The 8,422-nt window shown below is 40.8% G+C and overlaps 1 protein-coding gene across 1 annotated transcript in view; it reads right to left on the bottom strand.

Annotated features, from left to right (window-relative positions):
• Nucleotides 1–3,933: 3,933 nt before the first annotated feature.
• The window catches only part of LOC113457365 (zinc finger X-linked protein ZXDB-like), a 10,635-nt gene continuing 6,146 nt past the window's right edge, over nucleotides 3,934–8,422 (bottom strand). The window contains exons 2-3 of the mRNA XM_026784441.1: nucleotides 5,254–5,370; nucleotides 3,934–4,347 (exon numbers count right to left, since the gene is read on the bottom strand). The gene's annotated coding sequence lies outside the window, so the exon portion shown is untranslated. The remainder of the gene's footprint in view (nucleotides 4,348–5,253; nucleotides 5,371–8,422) is intronic.

The following is an 8,422-nucleotide window of genomic DNA, read 5'->3' as shown; positions in this document are numbered from 1 at the left end:
TATTGTATACATAATAAATAAATAAATATTTTAAAAAAATTTAACCACATATCACAATGTCCTGTGAGGACAGTTTGTAATTCCTTAATGTCAAATATTAGGATTCTTTTTTTTAGGTATTTTTAATGTTGCAGATCAAATCCATAATCTCACACATGTTGTTTGCGATTTTTAAAATAGTTGATTTGATTCAGTGTCTATAGGGTTTGCACATTACATTAGGTTGATTTTTTTTCCTTGGAGAACAGACTAAGCCAGGCCATGGTGGTGCATGCCTTTAATCCCAGCATTTGGGAGGCAGAGACAGATAGATCTCTGAGTTAGAGTCCAGCCTGGTTACCAGAGCTAGTTCCAGGATAGCCAGAGTTGTCACAGAGAAACTCTGTCTCGAAAAACGAGAAAGCACATAAGCAGACTTTAAAACCAGGCTGTTTTATCTGGAAGCTATCCAATTTGGCTTGATGTTTCATTTTTGAGATACAACTTTAAAACAATCTCCTGCCATGGATGTTCTTGAGGAACTGGACCGTTTGTCAATTTCCCACATTCAGGATTTGTTAATTTGTGACCCCATGTATTATTTTGTCATTCTCCTCCTTATATTGATTGTGACTGTTAAATCAAGAGCCTTCATCTATGGGTTTGATGGGGAGGAAGCAAGAGTATTTCACAAAGAGACCTATGGCCTTCTTATCACAGCAAAAGTCATTTTTATGTTTCTTTTTGTATGTGTTGTTTTGTTGTTTCTTGTTAATATTTATTGGCAGTTTCAAGTGTTTGATGGTATAATCATCCTGTATGAACCTTCTCATTAGCCCTTGGTGATCAGAGGCAATGAAGTGAGGAAAGAGGTATATAATAAATGGAGCTGTGAGAGAAAACACAAGGGGTAAAGACTTTTTTATTATATTGTAATCCAATATAATGGGTTCACATATTGTTAAGTGCGAGCCAAAATAAGCACAGTCAATATATAAAAAAAGGAGTAGAGAAAGATTACTTGCAATGGACAAGAGAGAGCACAGGTGTTCTTCCCAAACAAAGCTCTTCCAACAGAGACAGCATGGGAATTTTATTCAGAGAGCCTATACAAACTCATGTCAGGGGTGATCCAATACTAGGCATGCTCAGTTAAGGGGTACATTCCTGAGCAAGCTCAGTGAAATCTCACAATTTACAAAGAAGATACAGTAGACACATTCTGAAGCATGGTTAGCTCAAACTGATCAACTGACATGCCTCAAGGAATGTTCTGCTTATGCCATAAAATTTCAGTGGCAAGAAAACAAAGGATGCCCCAAAGTTGCATTCACTTATAGGATTTTGCCCCTAAAGGTACCTGTCTTGCTTAGTGGCTAGTGACATAATTCGCTCTGACTAGAACATTCATCGTGAAGAGAAACAGAAAAATCGAACAAAGGATTCTATCAGTTGGTGTTAGGCAAGCTTTTGTCATGGCCTGCTCTAGAACTGTCTAGAACTACAACAACATATGAGCAGCCATGTTTTCACAGGAGGCTACACATGAGCCAGAGCAAATTTCCAGTTACAAAAGCCAACCCATATCTATCTTTCTCTGAAGAACCTGCACGCGACAGAACTATACTGTGTGCCCAATATGGTAGTATCACTTGAGACCAATTAGACATCTGGTAGAATGTCAATAGCATGGACTTTTCCAATTTTGGAGTGGCTAGTGGTCCATCCTGACAGGGATGAGGACTTATTCTGGGTGTGGATTTGCTGCTCTGCCTTGCAGGGCCTTAGCCTATATTATTGCTAGCCAGGGCCTTAAAGATCTAATTTAATTGAGCATCCAAACAAGGATAAGTAAAAAGATAATATGTGAACTCCTGACAAGAGAATCAACAGGACCATCCAGTCTGATAGAACACCAGGCAACCCACTGAAGGTGTTAGGGATGAGGAGAGATGTCTCCTCCCACATTCCCTCCAATGTCAGGTGCAGCAGCAGGCTCAGTTCTTGTGTTCCACAAGGAAAAAGACTGACATAGAGTTCAAGTAGAGTGAACAAGCTGCCAGGGTTTACTTCAGCAGGTGAGAAGGCAAAGAGGGGAGGGTGGTCTGAGCCACGTGCCGGTAGCAAAGGGATACCTCCAGCATCTGGACTTTGTCTACCAGTTTTCCTTCCCTTGTCCATCCTTGGCGGAGTGTGAGAAGGTGTCCTTTCTAAAGCAAGTAGCTTTCCTAGAAGCCATTACCCACAATTCAGTCTGTTACAATTAGATGCATGCTTATCTATGACGGTGTAACTACCTATAAAGTGTAGATGTTTACTAAGGAAAGGGCAATGATGTCTCGCACATGCTCCTGCAAGGGTGGAGGTGGGGCTCCTGGGGCCAGCTGAAACATCTAGAGCCAGGTTTTGTTCTTCCCAGAGTTCTGCACTTTCTCTTCTCTGGGCAACTTGGCTATTTCATACCCAGTTGCAAACCTTCTTATTTACCTTCCTCAGTGTTCCTGACCTTGCTGTTCAACCCTAAAATTCATCTCGACCCTAACATTCGTTTCCAATGTGATAATGGTTTAGCTGAAGTGCCAGCTCAGAAGCAGGATTTCATAAGGATTAAGCGCCATCCTTTAAGAAACAGTACGTACACTAGCACAGAGAGACCTATAAGGTATTGTTCCTACTAAGAAGAACAAAGCAGAGGAAGCAGAAGTGACCCCACTGACTTGTTAGGGGACACTGCTTCCTGTTCCTATAACCCTTTACTCTGAAGGCTTCCAAATCGGTGAATTTCTGTCGGGGAACAACAACAAGAGTCCCATTAGACCATAAGTTATAGCTACTGTTTGGCCATTTGGAACTCTGAGCAGGCAAGGATTTCCTATTTTGGCAGTGGTAACTGAGCTAGATCAATAAGAAATCAAAATGCTACAAGGCAGAGAAAAACACATAGGTGATCAATTTGGGAACATTTTGATTCCAAATTGTAACCGTGGGAGGACATGTGCAGCAATTCCGGAATGAGATATAGTTACCAGCACACATTTTCCATCAGGAATAAGGATCTGGGTCATACGAGGTAAGCCCTTAGGCTTATCCAAAGCACAACTAAAGGGAAATCGAATCTGACACACAATGGAGAATGATGAGCAGTACTTGCAGCCGAAGCCCACTGAGTGACAGGAACTGCAGTTTGCCTTCATAAAAGACATTCTCAAGAGGATAGACCCATGGGGATCATGGCGGAGCAGCTTCCCCCACATGATGATTTAAGAGCGCCCCCCCCCCCCCCGCTCAAATGACACCAATGAGAAGCAGGACTGCAGAGACCATGAAGACAAGGCGTGTGGATACAAATGCTTGAGAAGTTCAGCAGGAACTGATATGCATGAAGATAACGTAGACGACGAAGATGAAAGCCCTGAGTAGGAATTCTGGATAAATTGTTTCCAGAAGGGTTAGAGAGATGACTCAGCCAGTGAAGTGCTCCGCTGCCATGACAACAGCCCCAGTACTGAGAGGGCGGAGACAGGCAGATCCCTGAGTCTCACTGGCCAGCCAGCCTATCTGAGCTGATGGATTACAGGTTCAGTGAAAGACCTTGCTCCAAAGCAGAAGCTGAAGAACCGGTGAATGGAAACGCCCAAGGTCAATCTCTGTCCTCCACACCCGTGTGTACATATGTGAAGACATTCACACATGAGCAGGTACACATACCACACACGTAAGTATTTCCAGCAGAAACTAATAATGGCATGGTTCATGTGCAAAGATCAAGACACAAAATAAAAACAATACCGAAAATTCCATGAAAGCCAGCAGTGCTGAGAAGCAGCTACTGGGCAATAGCAAACTAGGAAAGCATTTCTTAATGCTAATGTAAACTTTCCTACCATAAAAATGTGAAAAATTCTGCCAAAAAACAAAACAACAGACCCAACCAACCAACCAACCAACCAAAAAACCACACACACACACACACACACACCTACCTCAGCAAAGAGTTTAAGACTAGCCACTAAAACGATAGCTAGCTGTGATGGTAAACCGTGAACTTGAATCACACTGACAATGAAATGTGACCCCAAAGTCTGGATAGGAAAACCCAAGGGTGGGTTGATGGCAAGGCTACCAAGTCTGGAGGCTGAGACACTTCTCTAAGTTCTGATGTATCTCCCCTGCTTACCATAAACAAAACTTAAAAGATGTGCTGAAATTTCCCCCACAAGTTTCCAAGTGACTCCTGAGGTCAAAAGAAGGAGAATCTTGTAAGTCGATCAGAAATGTGAACATTGGGGCAGGCAGCTCCCTCAGCTTGTTTTCCAGGCTGGAACTGAGTTTTCATCTCCCAAAATTTCTTATTCTGTATCCAACATCCTGGTTGAAAAGAAAAAAAATATAAAAGGGAAAAACATCAAAACAGTCACCTTGGCACACACAAACTATTTTAGTATTATTTACAGTATACACACCAGAGAGAGAGAGACAGACAGACACATACACACACAGGAGAGAGGGGGGGGAGGGAGAGAGAGAGAGAGCGCAAACTGAGGACTATAGTTAGCCAACAGTCTTCCAAGTGTTGTATCTTGGGGATTCATCATTTAAGCTCTGAGCTGTAAACTTCCCTGGATTTTTCCCCACCAATGGCTGAGCACAGCCATGTCTGTTCAAAACTGGGGCCTCTCAAGTTATTTCCTGCACTTTGGAGTCTTATTGCCATGGCCAAGACTTTCTTGGAGCTCTATTGCAGAGCCTACACCAGCCTTGAAGGCTCTCTTGGTCTACTTTCTCCCTTGAATTTTAAACCCCATTTCTTTTAATCAATGCCTACTTCTATCTTGCTTACTTCTCTCAGACTCAGACTAAGTTTTGTACTGCAGGATGCTCTGTATTCCTGGGGCCTCCTAAATTGCTATCACATTAGTCCCGAATCTTTAGGCAATATCTAGTTTATCAAACACTTCTTTTGAGAACAACTCAGAGTATGATTATTAAGATCACAAAATTTTACTTATAGATTAAAAAATGAGAGAAGCTTGATCACTTCTTTTTTTCTTATTCTCAGTTATTTTTTCTATTCTGTTTCTATTCTCTTCTAGCCTAATTCCTGACTCTCTATCGAAACAAATAGCTTTATAAGTTATATAAGGTTTTAAGTATCAAAGAGGCTGTACAGCTTCAGAATTCAGAGAAAAAAATTAGAAAGCAATCATCTTCTCAATGGTAAACATGGAAAAAATCAGCACATAGTGGATGGAGACATGTATATAAATAACCTACCCTTTGAACTCTTTGTGAGTATAATGTTTTGAGTCACAGTGTTTTCCACGTTCAGTCCAGGAAGACGCTCTTTGAAAATGGAGGTGCTGTGAAATAACCAATACTAGGTAGTATCATCTATAAAAGTGAAGAACTGTAGTTAGACATTTCTCTCTTGCCCACAAGTTCCCAAATAACCACTCAGAGGCTTAATATTACTTATAAATGCTCAGCCCGTAGCTCAGACTTATTACAAGCTAACTCTTACATTAAATTAACCCATATTTATTTACTCTCTGCCACATGGAAGCACCTTTATTGGTATGGCACGTTCATCTCCTGCTCCCCACTGTGTTTGCCTGGTGACTCCTCAGCCTCTGCTCTTATACTTTACATCATCCTTAGTTAGATAACCCAGCCTATACTTCCTGACTGGCTACTGGCCAATCAGAGTGTTATTATACCAATACGAGTGACAAATCTTTACAGTGTACAAGAGAATCATTCCACAGCAAAGAACTTTGGCATATAGTTGTTTGATGGGTATGTAAAAGTGATTAATTTTTTTAAACCATGGTAAACATGATTATCTACTCTTTCAGAGAACTTGTTATTTGGAGTAAGTGTCATTATAGAGAACATTACTCTCCAAGGGGACAAAAGTTGGGTTTGGGACAAGCCCTTTACATATTACCATGATTTTTGGTCTTCCAAGGAGCCCCAGTACAGAAACAGATATATTCAATGTATTTGTTTCAGGTTTCATGGTCATGTCCTGTGAAAAACAGAGGTGTGTGTTAGGGGTAGTTCCTAAAATGCCTTCTGAGCATCAATTGTGAAAACAGAGAAATCTGGTCTAGAGGAGAAAAAGAAAAAAAGGAGAGAAGGCGAATGAGAACCTAAGAGAAAGCATAATTACTAAAGAGAATGTGGGGCTGGAGAGAGGGCTCAGCCGTTAAAGGCTAGGCTTACAACCAAAAATATAAGAGAATGTGGGAAGGAGAAGCTAACAGATGAAGGAAAAATGTGTGTAGATTTTAAGACAAGTATTGTCTCATTTCCCACTAAGCTATAGAAAACAGAAGTCCCCCGCCCTTGATATTCCATAAAACGAGCTATTCCTCATGTATTATTTCTGTCCCTGGCACCAAACTATGAAATGTGGAAAGTAAAAAGTAATACTGCAATGCCTGCTCTGTTAAAAGACTTCTTATATCCCGCAGCATGCTATGTTTTGTTCAAACACTCCAAATGTCCTCCCTTTTTCTTATTTAGAATTTAAACTTGTAAAAAGATTTCCTTATTAAGTTTCTCAAGTCCTAATATTCCATGAATTAGTGACGTTGGTTGATATTACCAAAGCCTTTAATTTTATAGCATTTACCCCCATTGATCTTCCGTAATAGACTAGCTCATTTATTATTATTTGGGCACTTATTTTTTTTTCTGCAGTTTGAATGTATTCCTCAATGTTATAGAGTGTTGTTCATCCAGTTTTATGTTTAAGAAAATTTATAGATGCTCAAACTCCTTTTATAAAACATATTTGTATGTAACATATGTCTCCTGTATCCTTTAAAATTAGACCCCCCCCCTTTCTCTCCTTTCTTTTTGGCTTTTTGAGATGGAATTTCTCTCTGTATGTCTTGGCTGTCCTGGAACTAGCTCTGTAGCCCAGACTGGCCTCGAACTCACAGAGCTCTTGTCTGCCACCCAAGTGCTGGGATTAAAGGCACGTGCCACCACTACCTGGTTCTAAAACCTGTATTATTTGTCACAGTTTGGATCTTAAATGCCCTCCTGAAAATTCTTTTGGTAAACAGTGACTTCCCAGTGTGGTACCATTAGGAGGTGGTAGAGCCTTTTTAACGGGTAAGGCCTACTAGGAGGTCTTTATTATGGGCAGCATGCCCTTGAAGGGAATAGTGGAACACCACCGCCACTCCACTTCTTCTATTTCTCTTTCACTTCTGACCCATGAGTGGTTCTCATCCTTCCTGATATTTCAGTCCTTTAATATAGTTCCTCATGTTGTGGAACCAAAAAATTATTTTCGTTGCTACTTCATAACTGTAACTTTGCTACTGTTATAATTTTATTTATGTAATGTAGATAACTGTGTTTTCTGATGGTCTTAGGCCACCCCTGTGAAAGGGTTGTTTAACCCATAGGTTGAGAATCAACTCTGTATTCCTTGCCATGGTGTGTTGCCTCACTAGTGGCCCCCAAAAGGCCAAATGATTATGTACAAAAATCCCAAACTACAAGACACAATACACTTTTTTCTAAATTGATCATCTCAAGTTTTTGTTATAAGCTGACACACATATAATGCCTACTACAATAGAAATACTATGTAATTAAGGAATGACAAAATTTTTTGGATGTACTCAGTACATCATAATTTTTTATGATTCAGGGTTTCTCTGTGAAGCTCTGTATGTCCTAGAACTCATTATGGAGACCAGGCTGGCCCCTAACTCAGGGCCTTGAACTCAGCCTGTCTCTGTCTGCCAGGATTAAAGGCTTGTTCCACCACACCTGGCCATAATGAGCAAAAGGTCAGTGGTTGATATGACTGTGCTTATCATGTTCACCATGTGTAACGTTTTTTTTTTAAATCAAAAGGTACTCACATGGGTTAAATTTAACGTACGTTTGAGCATATGAATGGGTCTCATTACAGCATTTTCATATAGTTATATGTGCGCCATTATGCTTTATTTGTACCTCTCCTTCAATGCCCATTCTCCTACTCTCCTTTTAAAATTAAAAGTGTGTGTGTGTTCGTGCATGAGTATGATGTGTATGCATGACACACATGCAAAGGTCAGAGGACAACTTGGTGGAGCCTGTTCTCTCCTTCCACTTTTAGTCGGGTTCCCACGATCAGATTCAGGCTTGTGGGGCAAGTGCTTTTACTGGTGAACTCATATTGCCAGCCTTCTCCTTCTCCTCTCTGGCTGGTCTCCTTCCTCTTCCAAATAATTTCCTTTCTGTTTTCATCAGACACAATCTTTTCCAATGGATATTTTCCGTCTCACAGAGTCCATGGACATCAACATATTGGTCCTGAGGGCTGACTCGTGCTTCATGGACATCATGGACATTATGGACATCATGGACATCAACATATTGGTCCCGAGGGCTGACTCGTGCTTCATGGACATCATGGACATCATGGACATCA

Source organism: Microtus ochrogaster, chromosome 24 (assembly GCF_000317375.1).
Source record: "Microtus ochrogaster isolate Prairie Vole_2 chromosome 24, MicOch1.0, whole genome shotgun sequence".
In the NCBI taxonomy this organism is placed as follows: Eukaryota; Metazoa; Chordata; class Mammalia; order Rodentia; family Cricetidae; genus Microtus; species Microtus ochrogaster.
Note: the sequence above shows the minus strand (reverse complement) of the source record. Positions and strands in the feature narration are given on the sequence as shown.